Source organism: Lytechinus variegatus, chromosome 1 (assembly GCF_018143015.1).
Source record: "Lytechinus variegatus isolate NC3 chromosome 1, Lvar_3.0, whole genome shotgun sequence".
NCBI classification, from domain to species: domain Eukaryota; kingdom Metazoa; phylum Echinodermata; class Echinoidea; order Temnopleuroida; family Toxopneustidae; genus Lytechinus; species Lytechinus variegatus.
Window position 1 is genome coordinate 3,674,118 of NC_054740.1, and position 15,919 is coordinate 3,690,036.

Consider the following 15,919-nt stretch of genomic DNA (forward strand, 5'->3'; position numbering starts at 1 on the left):
AATCCAAAGTCTTTATTCCAGACCCGGTTGTTTAAAAAATAATAATATAAGTCCAAAGTCTTTATTCCAGACCCGATTGTTTCAATAAATAATAATATAAGTCCAAAGTCTTTTCTCCAGACCCGGTTGTTTCAAAAATTAAAATAAATCCAAAGTCTTTTTCCAGACCCGGATGTTTAGAAAATTATAATATTAGTACAAAGTCTTTATTCCAGACCCGGTTGTTAACAAAATAATCATATGAGCCTAAAGTCTTTATTCCAGACCCGATTGTTTCAAAAATGAAAGATAAGTCCAAAGTCTTTTCTCCAGACCCGGTTGTTTCAAAAATTATAAAAAAATCCAAGTCTTTTTCCAGACCCGAGATGTTTAAAAAAAATAATAAAATCCAAAGTCATTATTCCAGACGCGGTTGTTTCAAAAATAATAATATGAGCCGAAAGTCTTTATTCCAGACCCGGTTGTTTAAAAAATTATAATATAAGTCCAAAGTCTTTATTCCAGACCCGGTTGTTTAAAAAATAATCATATGAGCCTAAAATCTTTATTCCAGACCCGATTGTTTCAAAAATGATAATATAAGTCCAAATTCTTTTCACCAGACCCGGTTGTTTCAAAATTTATAATATAAATCCAAATTCTTTTTCCAGACCCGGATGATTCAAAAATTTCAATATAAATCCAAAGTCTTTTTCCAGACCCGTTTTTTCAAAAATTATAATATAAATCCAAAGTCTTTATTCCAGACCCGGTTGTTTAAAAAATAATAATATAAGTCCAAAGTCTTTATTCCAGATCCGATTGTTTCAAAAACGATAAATAAGGAAAAAGTCTCTTTCTCCAGACCCGGTTGTTTCAAAAATGATAATAAAAGTCCAAAGTCTTTTCTCCAGACCCTGTTGTTTCAAAAATTATAATATAAATCCAAAGTCTTTTTCCAGACCCGATGTTTCAAAAATTTCATATAAATCCAAAGTCTTTTTCCGGACCCTGTTTTTTCAAAAATTATAATATAAATCCAAAGTCTTTATTCCAGACCCGGTTGTTTAAAAATAATAATATAAGTCCAAAGTCTTTATTCCAGATCCGGTTGTTTCAAAAATGATAATATAAGTCCAAAGTCTTTTCTCCAGATCAGGTTGTTTAAAATTATAATTTAAATCCAAAGTCTTTTTCCAGACCCTGTTTTTTCAAAAATTATAATATAAATCCAAAGTCTTTATTCCAGACCCGGTTGTTTAAAAAATAATAATATAAGTCCAGTCTTTTCTCCAGACCCGGTTTGTTTCAAAAATGATAATATAAGTCCAAAGTCTTTTCTCCAGACCCGGTTGTTTAAAAATTATAATTTAAATCCAAAGTCTTTTTCCAGACCAGTTTTTTCAAAAATTATAATATAAATCCAAAGTCTTTATTCCAGACCCGGTTGTTTCAAAAATATAATATAAATCCAAAGTCTTTATTCCAGACCCGGTTGTTTCAAAAATGATAATATAAGTCCAAAGTCTTTTCTCCAGACCCGGTTGTTTAAAAATTATAATTTAAATCCAAAGTCTTTTTCCAGACCCTGTTTTTTCAAAAATTATAATATAAATCCAAAGTCTTTATTCCAGACCCGGTTGTTTAAAAAATTATAATATAAATCCAAAGTCTTTATTCCAGACCCGGTTGTTTCAAAAATAATAATATGAGCCAAAGTCTTTATTCCAGACCCGGTTGTTTCAAAAATTATAATAAAAGTACAAAGTCTTTATTCCAGACCCGGTTGTTTAACAAAATAATCATATGAGAATAAAGTCTTTATTCCAGACCCGATTGTTTCAAAAATGATAATATAAGTCCAAAGTCTTTTCTCCAGACCCGGTTGTTTCAAAAATTATAATATAAATCCAAAGTCTTTATTCCAGACCCGGTTGTTTCAAAAATGATAATATAAGTCCAAAGTCTTTTCTCCTGACCCGGTTGTTTAAAAATTATAATATAAATCCAAAGTCTTTTTCCAGACCCTGTTGTTTCAAAAATTATAATATAAATCCAAAGTCTTTATTCCAGACCGGTTGTTTAAAAAATAATAATATAAGTCCAAAGTCTTTATTCCAGACCCGATTGTTTCAAAAATGATAATATAAGTCCAAAGTCTTTTCTCCAGACCGGTTGTTTAAAAAATTATAATATAAATCCAAAGTCTTTTTCCAGACCCGGATGTTTCAAAAATTTAATATAAATCCAAAGTCATTATTCCAGACCCGGTTGTTTCAAAAATAATAATATGAGCCCAAAGTCTTTATTCCTGACTCGGTTGTTTAGAAAATTATAATATAAGTACAAAGTCTTTATTCCAGACCCGGTTGTTAACAAAATAATCATATGAGCCTAAAGTCTTTATTCCAGACCCGATTGTTTCAAAAAGATAATATAAGTCCAAAGTCTTTTCTCCAGAACCGGTTGTTTCAAAAATTATAAAAAAATCCAAGTCTTTTTCCAGACCCGGATGTTTTAAAAAAAATAATATTAATCCAAAGTCATTATTCCAGACGCGGTTGTTTCAAAAATAATAATATGAGCCGAAAGTCTTTATTCCAGACCCGGTTGTTTAAAAATTAATAATATGAGCCTAAAATCTTTATTCCAGACCCGATTGTTCAAAAATTATAATATAAATCCAAAGTCTTTTTCCAGACCCTGTTGTTTCAAAAATTATAATATAAATCCAAAGTCTTTTCCAGAACCGGATGTTTCAAAATTCATATAAATCCAAAGTCTTTTTCCAGACCCTGTTTTTTCAAAAATTATAATATGAATCCAAAGTCTTTATTCCAGACCCGATTGTTTCAAAAACGATAAGTTAAGTAAAAAGTCTTTTCTCCAGACCCGGTTGTTTCAAAAATGATAATATAAGTCCAAAGTCTTTATTCCAGACCCGGTTGTTTAAAAAATAATAATATAAGTCCAAAGTCTTTATTCCAGACCGATTGTTTCAAAAACGATAAGATAAGTAAAAAGTCTTTTCTCCAGACCCGGTTGTTTCAAAAATGATAATATAAGTCCAAAGTCTTTGCTCCAGACCCGGTTGTTTAAAATTATAATTTAAATCCAAAGTCTTTTTCCAGACCCTGTTTTTTCAAAAATTATAATATAAATCCAAAGTCTTTATTCCAGACCCGGTTGTTTAAAAAATAATAATATAAGTCCAAAGTCTTTTCTCCAGACCCGTTGTTTCAAAAATGATAATATAAGTCCAAAGTCTTTCTCCAGACCCGGTTGTTTAAAAATATAATTTAAATCCAAAGTCTTTTTTCAGACCAGTTTTTTCAAAAATTATAATATAAATCCAAAGTCTTTATTCCAGACCGGTTGTTTCAATAATAATAATATAAGTCCAAAGTCTTTTCTCCAGACCCGGTTGTTTCAAAAATTATAATATAAATCCAAAGTCTTTTTCCAGACCCGGATGTTTCAAAAATTTAATATAAATCCAAAGTCATTATTCCAGACCCGGTTGTTTCAAAAATATAATATGAGCCCAAAATCTTTATTCCTGACTCGGTTGTTTAGAAAATTATAACATAAGTACATAGTCTTTATTCCAGACCCGGTTGTTAACAAAATAATCATATGAGCCTAAAGTCTTTATTCCAGACCCGATTGTTTAAAAATGATAATATAAGTCCAAAGTCTTTTCACCAGACCGGTTGTTTCAAAAATTATAATATAAATCCAAAGTCTTTATTCCAGACCCGGTTGTTTCAAAAATGATAATATAAGTCCAAAGTCTTTTCTCCAGACCCGGTTGTTAAAAAATTATAATATAAATCCAAAGTCTTTTTCCAGACCCTGTTTTTTCAAAAATTATAATATAAATCCAAAGTCTTTATTCCAGACCCGGTTGTTTAAAAAAATATAATATAAATCCAAAGTCTTTATTCCAGACCCGGTTGTTTAAAAAATAATAATATAAGTCCAAAGTCTTTATTCCAGACCCGATTGTTTCAATAATAATAATATAAGTCCAAAGTCTTTTCTCCAGACCCGGTTGTTTCAAAAATTATAATATAAATCCAAAGTCTTTTTCCAGACCCGGATGTTTAGAAAATTATAATATAAGTACAAAGTCTTTATTCCAGACCCGGTTGTTAACAAAATAATCATATGAGCCTAAAGTCTTTATTCCAGACCCGATTGTTTCAAAAATGAAAGATAAGTCCAAAGTCTTTTCTCCAGACCCGGTTGTTTCAAAAATTATAAAAAAATCCAAGTCTTTTTCCAGACCCGGATGTTTAAAAAAAATAATATAAATCCAAAGTCATTATTCCAGACGCGGTTGTTTCAAAAATAATAATATGAGCCAAAGTCTTTATTCCAGACCCGGTTGTTTAAAAAATTATAATATAAGTACAAAGTCTTTATTCCAGACCCGGTTGTTTAAAAAATAATCATATGAGCCTAAAATCTTTATTCCAGACCCGATTGTTTCAAAAATGATAATATAAGTCCAAATTCTTTTCACCAGACCCGGTTGTTTCAAAATTATAATATAAATCCAAAGTCTTTTTCCAGACCCTGTTGTTTCAAAAATTATAATATAAATCCAAAGTCTTTTTTCCAGACCCGGATGATTAAAAAATTTCATATAAATCCAAAGTCTTTTTCCAGACCCTGTTGTTTCAAAAATTATAATATAAATCCAAAGTCTTTATTCCAGACCCGGTTGTTTAAAAAATAATAATATAAGTCCAAAGTCTTTATTCCAGACCCGATTGTTTCAAAAACGATAATATAAGTAAAAAGTCTTTTCTCCAGACCCGTTGTTTCAAAAATGATAATAAAAGTCCAAAGTCTTTTCTCCAGACCCTGTTGTTTCAAAAATTATAATATAAATCCAAAGTCTTTTTCCAGACCCGATGTTTCAAAAATTTCATATAAATCCAAAGTCTTTTTCCGGACCCTGTTTTTTCAAAAATTATAATATAAATCCAAAGTCTTTATTCCAGACCGGTTGTTTAAAAAATAATAATATAAGTCCAAAGTCTTTATTCCAGATCCGGTTGTTTCAAAAATGATAATATAAGTCCAAAGTCTTTTCTCCAGATCAGGTTGTTTAAAATTATAATTTAAATCCAAAGTCTTTTTCCAGACCCTGTTTTTTCAAAAATTATAATATAAATCCAAAGTCTTATTCCAGACCCGGTTGTTTAAAAAATAATAATATAAGTCCAAAGTATTTTCTCCAGACCTGGTTGTTTAAAAATTATAATTTAAATCCAAAGTCTTTTTCCAGACCAGTTTTTTCAAAAATTATAATATAAATCCAAAGTCTTTTTTCCAGACCCGGTTGTTTAAAAAATTATAATATAAATCCAAAGTCTTTATTCCAGACCCGGTTGTTTAAAAAATAATAATATAAGTCCAAAGTCTTTATTCCAGACCCGATTGTTTCAATAATAATAATATAAGTCCAAAGTCTTTTCTCCAGACCGGTTGTTTCAAAAATTATAATATAAATCCAAAGTCTTTTTCCAGACCCGGATGTTTCAAAAATTTCATATAAATCCAAAGTCATTATTCCAGACCCGGTTGTTTCAAAAATAATAATATGAGCCCAAAGTCTTTATTCCTGACTCGGTTGTTTAGAAAATTATAATATAAGTACATAGTCTTTATTCTAGACCCGGTTGCTAACAAAATAATCATATGAGCCTAAAGTCTTTATTCCAGACCCGATTGTTTAAAAATGATAATATAAGTCCAAAGTCTTTTTCCAGACCCTGTTGTTTCAAAAAATTATAATATAAATCCAAAGTTTTTATTCCAGACCGGTTGTTTAAAAAATAATAATGTAAGTCCAAAGTCTTTATTCCCGACCCGATTGTTTCAAAAATTATAATTTAAATCCAAAGTCTTTTTCCAGACCCTGTTTTTTCAAAAATTATAATATAAATCCAAAGTCTTTATTCCCGACCCGGTTGTTTAAAAAGTAATATATAAGTCCAAAGTCTTTATTCCAGACCCGATTGTTTCAAAAATAATAATATAAGTCCAAAGTCTTTATTCCGACCCGATTGTTTCAAAAATTTCATATAAATCCAAAGTCTTTTTTCAGACCCTGTTTTTTTTTTTAAATTATAATATAAATCCAAAGTCTTTATTCCAGACCCGGTTGTTTAAAAATAATAATATAAGTCCAAAGTCTTTATTCCAGACCCGATTGTTTCAAAAACGATAATATAAGTCCAAAGTCTTTTCTCCAGACCCGGTTGTTTCAAAAATGATAATATAAGTCCAAAGTCTTTTCTCCAGACCCGGTTGTTTTAAAAATTATAATATAAATCCAAAGTCTTTTTCCAGACCCTGTTTTTTCAAAAATTATAATATAAATCCAAAGTCTTTATTCCAGACCCGGTTGTTTCAAAAATGATAATATAAGTCCAAAGTCTTTTCTCCAGACCCGGTTGTTTAAAAATTATAATTTAAGTCCAAAGTCTTTATTCCAGACCCGATTGTTTCAAAAATAATAATATAAGTCCAAAGTCTTTTCTCCAGACCCGGTTGTTTCAAAAATTATAATATAAATCCAAAGTCTTTTTTCCAGACCCGGTTGTTTAAAAAATTATAATATAAATCCAAAGACTTTATTCCAGACCCGGTTGTTTAAAAAATAATAATATAAGTCCAAAGTCTTTATTCCAGACCCGATTGTTTCAAAAATGATAATATAAGTCCAAAGTCTTTTCTCCAGACCGGTTGTTTCAAAAATTATAATATAAATCCAAAGTCTTTTTCCAGACCCGGATGTTTCAAAAATTTCATATAAATCCAAAGTCATTATTCCAGACCCGGTTGTTTCAAAAATAATAATATGAGCCCAAAGTCTTTATTCCAGACCCGGTTGTTTAGAAAATTATAATATAAGTACATAGTCTTTATTCTAGACCCGGTTGCTAACAAAATAATCATATGAGCCTAAAGTCTTTATTCCAGACCCGATTGTTTAAAAATGATAATATAAGTCCAAAGTCTTTTTCCAGACCCTGTTGTTTCAAAAATTATAATATAAATCCAAAGTTTTTATTCCAGACCCGGTTGTTTTAAAAAATAATAATGTAAGTCCAAAGTCTTTATTCCCGACCCGATTGTTTCAAAAATTATAATTTAAATCCAAAGTCTTTTTCCAGACCCTGTTTTTTCAAAAATTATAATATAAATCCAAAGTCTTTATTCCCGACCCGGTTGTTTAAAAAGTAATAATATAAGTCCAAAGTCTTTATTCCAGACCCGATTGTTTCAAAAATAATAATATAAGTCCAAAGTCTTTATTCCCGACCCGATTGTTTCAAAAATTTCATATAAATCCAAAGTCTTTTTTCAGACCCTGTTTTTTTTTTTTAATTATAATATAATCCAAAGTCTTTATTCCAGACCCGGTTGTTTAAAAATAATAATATAAGTCCAAAGTCTTTATTCCAGATCCGATTGTTTCAAAAACGATAATATAAGTCCAAAGTCTTTTCTCCAGACCCGGTTGTTTCAAAAATGATAATATAAGTCCAAAGTCTTTTCTCCAGACCGGTTGTTTAAAATTATAATTTAAATCCAAAGTCTTTTTCCAGACCCTGTTTTTTCAAAAATTATAATATAAATCCAAAGTCTTTATTCCAGACCCGGTTGTTTCAAAAATGATAATATAAGTCCAAAGTCTTTTCTCCAGACCGGTTGTTTAAAAATTATAATTTAAGTCCAAAGTCTTTTTCCAGACCAGTTTTTTCAAAAATTATAATATAAATCCAAAGTCTTTATTCCAGACCCGGTTGTTTAAAAAATTATAATATAAATCCAAAGTCTTTATTCCAGACCCGGTTGTTTAAAAATAATAATATAAGTCCAAAGTCTTTATTCCAGATCCGATTGTTTAAAAATTATAATTTAAATCCAAAGTCTTTTTCCAGACCCTGTTTTTTCAAAAATTATAATATAAATCCAAAGTCTTTATTCCAGACCCGGTTGCTTCAAAAATGATAATATAAGTCCAAAGTCTTTTCTCCAGACCCGGTTGTTTTAAAAATTATAATTTAAGTCCAAAGTCTTTTTCCAGACCAGTTTTTTCAAAAATTATAATATAATCCAAAGTCTTTATTCCAGACCCGGTTGTTTAAAAAATAATAATATGAGCCCAAAGTCTTTATTCCAGACCCGGTTGTTTAAAAAATTATAATATAAATCCAAAGTCTTTATTCCAGACCCGGTTGTTTAAAAATAATAATATAAGTCCAAAGTCTTTATTCCAGACCCGATTGTTTCAAAAATAATAATATAAGTCCAAAGTCTTTTCTCCAGACCCGGTTGTTTCAAAAATTATAATATAAATCCAAAGTCATTATTCCAGACCCGGTTGTTTAAAAAATAATAATATGAGCCCAAAGTCTTTATTCCAGACCCGGTTGTTTAAAAAATTATAATATAAGTACATAGTCTTTATTCCAGACCCGGTTGTTAACAAAATAATCATATGAGCCTAAAGTCTTTATTCCAGACCCGATTGCTATTGGTACACAACTTGGTTTTGTTTGATGGAAGTGAAATAAATAAAATTGAAATGAATTGAATTGAATACCACAAAAACGTCAAATTAATAAAAGGTGTAAATATTCAGATCTGAATGGTACGCGCCTTAAAAACCCAAAATAACAACAACAACAACGTTATTCTACATCAATGATATTGTGGCGTCTTTGTTAATATAGTTTGTCTGTTTTTATCGTTTCTAATAATTTCCTATTTTGAAATAACTGCATGGGTCTAGAGCAAAGACTACACCATATTTAAAGACTGGGCGTTGTGCGCCTGTAATCCAAGCTATGTGGGGAAGTTACAAATTGATGCAGAGGTTCGAGCCCTGGTCACGTCTTTCGGATGGTGACGTTAAAGGTCGGTCCTAGACGTAAATAATCATATCTGATTGAGACACGTCTGACAAAACTCAAACACACACACCCACACACGTTTGCCCCCTGGAAAGATTAAACCTCAAGATGTTGATGGACCTGAATCCACCGACGGGACAGCCTAACTCCGTAACTCTGGTACGGGTGTGGGAGGGGGCTCTTCTTTCTTTGCCTGTCTCTCTTTCAGTCATTTCAAATCATTTTTTTTCCTATCTTATCACTTCTTGATCACATAAATCCTCTCTCTCTCTCTCTTTACTTAACGGGTCAATATAACCCCAGAAAATATATCTTAGGCCACTGAGATTATTGGAATTGTAACTAATAAAAAAAATGCTGAATATATTACAAATGGTGCTTGGTACACTGAAAATTTAAAGTACCGAAGAACTTGTTAAAACTTTATCCACTCTTGCTAGAATGATTTTCTTTTATATAATATCTCATAGATCGTCGATCAACAACCTTATCGTTTACGGGAAGTAATCCCCATATTGTGTGCTGATATCTTATTCCTCAGTTTTTTGTTTTATATGTATTTAAAGGTTTTGTGTTTTTTTTCATAAAAAAAGGAATGAATATACAAGAAACTAGAATTTTAATTCGTCTTACGGACGAATTAGGTGATCTGTCTGTGAATCTCATGATCACGATCACGATCTATTTTTTTAATCATGATCATCATTTCAATGCAGATCAATATGAATATCATCACAATAAACGTAGTTTTACCAAGAAAGGACCTGTTAAATACTGTTGAAAAACATTAAAATAAAAGGTTTTGTAAATCTTGTTTTTCTAAAGAATGTCAATTCCAATTTAGCAAGTAATAACACGAAATAGTGAGCATAGTGTTGACGAAAGCAAGATTCTAGAATCCAGTTTTGAAAAAAAAAATTAAACCAGTATGCATTGACCAGTATTTATTTGCCTCATGAGCAGTAATGACTAAATGACATTTAATTTCTTACATGACGATATGTAGATTTCATTGCAAGATATTATACAAGCATGCCTTACATAGCAGGTTGGAGCAATTGCAGAGTCCAGGTGAATAGAATAGCAAAGCAATGAACACTGACGGAGGCATTTGTTGCATTTCTTTCGGGAGTGCAGCGTTAGCCGTGTTCTTATAACAATACATAGCCAACTCTGAAATACCAGTTGCTAGTACACGCTTTGTTGTTTTTTTTTGCATGTATTGAATCGCACAATCTAAAAGAATAATCAAGACATCAAGGTTGTTACTAATATCTCATTAAATTAAATATAAAACAATCATGTCACTTTAGTACCAACGAACTTTTTCTTATCATTTGCAGAATGAACCCCAAACTGTCTATAGGGGTTACACGCAAAATGAGACAAAATAAAAAAAAAAAATAGATGCTGATTGGTTTCGATCCAGGGACCCTCGCATTACAAGGTAGATGCACTAACCATCAGACCATAGTAACTGCCACACACTTGCAAGGCAACGATAAAATATAACCTCAAATTGAATTTTTAAGGTGAAAGTTATATCATAAATTATACTTCTATACATTGTTAATATTTATGATGATCTCCTGCTCAAAATATTTCAAATGTAACATAATTTGGAAGAATATATAATTAACTACAATATGTCGAAAACCGGGCGAAAAACGACCAATGATTACGGAGTTATAGTCATATTTGCAAAATTATTAAAACGACATGAAACAAAAATTGAAAATTTTAGTTTTGACGCCAATTTGAAGACGTTATGATAAAATGTATTGTCAAATGTGACATGAAATCACATCTACAAGTCCTACTCTATCCGAATATAAAAGAAAATTTGGGGGTCAACGGACTATCTGAAGAGTTATATAGAATTTTGTAAAAGCATGTTTTTGCACATTTTTGGCCTATTGTGAACGCGCGCTTGCGCGCGTAATTCAAACTTTGACGGAGGCGCATTCCTTCATTACTGGTCGTAGAAGGTCGGTTAAGGTATCAAATTATTGGAAATTTTATAAAGAATGCATTGATGTAAAATAAAGTGCAGTTGTACGTTGCGTGAGGACATTACGCGCGTAAACGTGCGCAAAAACCTGTGAGCGCGCAAATTTCTGAAATGCTTAGAATGACCTGATTCGTACTCTACTTTGATCAAAAAGTGATTTTGAGCATTTTAAAATTTTGACGCGCGCGTACATGCGCGTCGTGACCTGTACATGACCTTTGATGACATGGACAGTTGACCCTTGATCTGAAGTTAATTTGATGTTAATATTGTTAATTTTTGATGATTGATAATGGAGAAATTGTTGATAATGTGATTTTACAAAATGGCGCGTAGATGACGTCACGATGACCATTTGACGTTGAACTTGTTTCGTACACATTGTATGATAACTGTCCATAATTGATAATATTTTGATGAAAATTGATTGAATAGTTTTGATGATTTTGGTGGAACAAGAAAAGGGTGGAAAAAGAAAAATAAATAAAAAGAATAAATAAAGAAATAAATAAAAAAGAAAATTCGTAGAAACACAAGAGGTGATCTGTCAATAATTGACAGATCACCTAATAAAAAGAATAAAGAAACTAGAATTTTAATTCGTCTTACGGACGAATTAGGTGATCTGTCTGTGAATCTCATGATCATGATCACGATAGTCTGTTTGTTATTAACACCCTGTTAATGCAGATCCATATGACCATTATGATGATAAGCGTAGTTTTATTAATGAAAAGACATGTTGAATACTGTCGAACGACACTGAAAAAGAAGGTTGTATAAACAGATCTTATGCAAAGAAATGTAAATTCCAATTTTGCAAGTGACGACACAAAATAGTGAGTAAAGTGTTGACGAAATGCAAGAATCTAGAATCCAGTTTTGAAAATTTCAAATCAGTATCCACAGACCAGATTTGAGTTACCTCATGAGCAATGTTGACCAAATGAACTTTGATTTCTTACATTACGATAGGTAGGTTTGAATGCTAGATATGCAAGCATGTCTTACATAGCAGGATAGAGAAACTTCGACCAGGTGAATAGAATAGCAAAGCAATGAACACTGACGGAGGCATTTGTAGCATTTCTTTCTGGAATGCAGCGTTAGCCGTGTTCTTATAACAATACATAGCCAACTCTGAAATACCAGTTGCTAGTGCACTCATTGTTGTTTTTTATGGATGTATTGAAACGCACAATCCAAAAGAATAAGAAAGACATCAAGGTTGTTGCTAATATCTCATTAAATATAAAACAATTATGTCACTTTAGTACGAATGAACTTTTTATTATGCACAGAATGGAACCCCAAACTGGCTTATGGGGTTACACCCAAAATAAGACAAAATTAAAGAAATAAAAAAAAATAGACCCTGATGGGTTTCGATCCAGGGTCCCTCGCATTACAAGGCAGATGCACTAACCATCAGACCATAGTAACTGCCGTACAATTGCAAGGCAACGATAAAATATAACCTCAAATTGAATTTTTCAAGGGCAAGTTTTATCATAATAATATGCTTCTAAACATTGTTAATATTTATGATGATCTCCTGCTCAAAATGATAAGATTGCAACATAATTTGGAAGAATATATAACCAACTACAATATGTCGAAAACCGGGCGAAAAACGACCAATGATTACGGAGTTATAGTCTAATTTGCAAAATTATTAAAACGTCATAACACAAAAATTGAAAATTTTAATTCCGACGCCATTTTGATGACGTCATGATAAAATTTAGAGTCAAATGGAACATGAAATCACATCTTGAAGTCATACTCTATCCGAATGTAAAATAAAATTGGGGGGTCAACGGACTATCTGAAGAGTTATATAGAATTTTGTAAAAGCATGTTTTTGCACATTTTTGGCCTATTGTGAACGCGCGCTTGCGCGCGTAATTCAAACTTTGACGGAGGCGCATTCCTTCATTACTGGTCGTAGAAGGTCGGTTAAGGTATCAAATTATTGGGAATTTCAAAAGAATGCATTGATGTAAAATAAAGTGCAGTTGTGTGTTGCGTAAAGACGTTACGCGCGTAAACGCGCGCGAAAACCTGTGAGCGCGCAAATTCCTGAAATGCTTAGAATGACCTGAAACGTACTCTACTTTGATCAAAAAGTGATTTTGAGCATTTTAAAATTTTGACGCGCGCGTACATGCGCGTCGTGACCTGTAAATGACCTTTGATGACATGGACAGTTGACCCTTGATCTGAAGTTAATTTGATGTTAATATTGTTAATTTTTGATGATTGATAATGGAGATATTGTTGATAATGTGATTTTACAAAATGGCGCGTAGATGACGTCACGATGACCATTTGACGTTGAACTTGTTTCGTACACATCGTATGATAACTGTCCATAATTGATAATATTTTGATGAAAATTGATTGAATAGTTTTGATGATTTTGGTGGAACAAGAAAAGGGTGGAAAAAGAAAAATAAATAAAAAGAATAAAGAAATAAATAAAAAAGAAAATTCGTAGAAACACAAGAGGTGATCTGTCAATAATTGACAGATCACCTAATAAAAAGAATAAATAAAGAAATAAATAAAAAAGAAAATTCGTAGAAACACAAGAGGTGATCTGTCAATTGACAGATCACCTAATAAAAAGAATAAAGAAATAAATAAAAAAGAAAATTCGTAGAAACATAAGAGGTGATCTGTCAAATTTGACAGATCACCTAATAAAAAGAATAAATAAAGAAATAAATAAAAAAGAAAATTCGTAGAAACACAAGAGGTGATCTGTCAATTGACAGATCACCTAATAACAATAATATCCTACTTTATTCAACATTGCTACCATATGAACTAAACAGGCCCTTCACTGTCAATGTCGTTTTCGTAATTGGAATTCGTGTAAGCAAGACCCACCCCTTCCCTCTTAAACATTCTAGTGAAGGGACGATTTTGTATAAAGCTCTAGACCTTGGAAGAAAATGCTTTCTTTTCACCGGTTAAATTGGCCACATTATACTTCAAAGCATGAAAGGCCAATACAAAGATACAAAGATAAAAACGACTGTAATTTAGCAAAGTTGCTAAAAATCTGGAAATAAAAAAAATAAAAATTAATGAATTACCTGAATTTCTCTCTTATCTAGTCTTGCCAACTTTGAAAAATCCACCTGAAGTAGTTAACGTTACGAACTCGTATATTCATATCGAATGGAATCTTGATTACAATGGTGACGGTCCAGTCTGCGGGTCCAACGTCTATCTCCAGCATCCTTCGTCGACATCGTGGTTGAGTGTCGGTTTTGTCCCCGTGGAAGAAGATGTATCCTACTACCAATTCGTGATTGACCAACTGAACGCTGGGACCAGCTACGGTATAAGTGTACGTCTTCTCCATTGCTCGGGGGAAGAAACGGCAGCAAACCTCGAACTCTCCGTGTCAACAAATAATTATGGTAAATGCATAATGGCTGTTTTCGGAAATCTGATTGGATAATAAACTCTGGTCTAATGTTGTGTTTTAATAATGGATAGCAAGTTGTGACATAAAGATCAAATACAGGTTTGATTTTATAAGAAAGACACCGACTTCAGAAATTAGGACAGAGCGTAACTGAGAGATATAACAGCTCTCTCCTGCCCTGAATGTGATGAAGGCGGACAAGACCGGCTGGCCTGTCCAAAATGGTCAAAAACATCGAAGAAAGGTCTACACCGTAAACCTAATCGTAAACCTAATAGACCATTATTGTCTCTATCGACTTCCACAATTCGTAAGTTTATCAAACATTATCGGCCTATTAAGTACCTCTGCCACAGTTTCGGTAAAAGGCAAATAAATGTGGTCATATTTATTATTGTATAATAATAATAACGATGATAATGATAACTAGAATTTTAATTCGTCTTACGGACGAATTAGGTGATTTGTCTCTGAATCTTATGATCATGATCACGATCTAATTTTGTTATCATGATATGTCAATGCAGATCAATATGACCATCATGATGATAAGCGTAGTTTTATTACTGAAAAGACATGTTGAATACTGTTGAACGACACTGAAAAAGAAGGTTGTATAAACAGATCTTCTTATTCTAAGAAATGTAAATTCCAATTTTGCAAGTGACGACACGAATTAGTGAGCACAGTGTTGACGAAACGCTAGAAATAAATGTTGAATCCAATTTTGAAAAATTTAAATCAAGAACCACGGACCAGTTTCCAATTTTCGTCAAAGGACTTTTCATTTCTTACATGACGATACGTAGATTTCATTGCAAGATATTATACAAGCATGCCTTACATAGCAGGTTGGAGCAATTGCATAAACCAGGTGAATAGAATAGCAAAGCAATGAACACTGACGGAGGCATTTGTTGCATTTCTTTCTGGATTGCAGCGTTAGCCGTGTTCTTATAACAATACATAGCCAACTCTGAAATACCAGTTGCTAGTACACGCATTGTTGTTTTTTTTTTGCATGTATTGAATCGCACAATCTAAAAGAATAATCAAGACATGAAAGTTGTTACTAATATCTCATCAAATATAAAACAATCATGTCACTTTAGTACCAACGAACTTTTTCTTATCATTTGCAGAATGTACCCCAAACTGGCTTATAGGGGTTACACGCAAAATGAGACAAAATTTAATAAAAAAAATAATAGATGCTGATGGGTTTCGATCCAGGGACCCTCGCATTAGAAGGAAGATGCACTAACCATCAGACCATAGTAACTGCCATACACTTGCAAGGCAACGATAAAATATAACCTCAAATTGAATTTTTAAGGTGAAAGTTTTATCATAAATTATACTTCTATACATTGTTAATATTTATGATGATCTCCTGCTCAAAATGATAAAAATGTAACATAATTTGGAAGAATATATAATCAACTACAATATGTCGAAAACCGGGCGAAAAACGACCAATGATTACGGAGTTATAGTCATATTTGCAAAATTATTAAAACGACATGAAACAAAAATTGAAAATTTTAG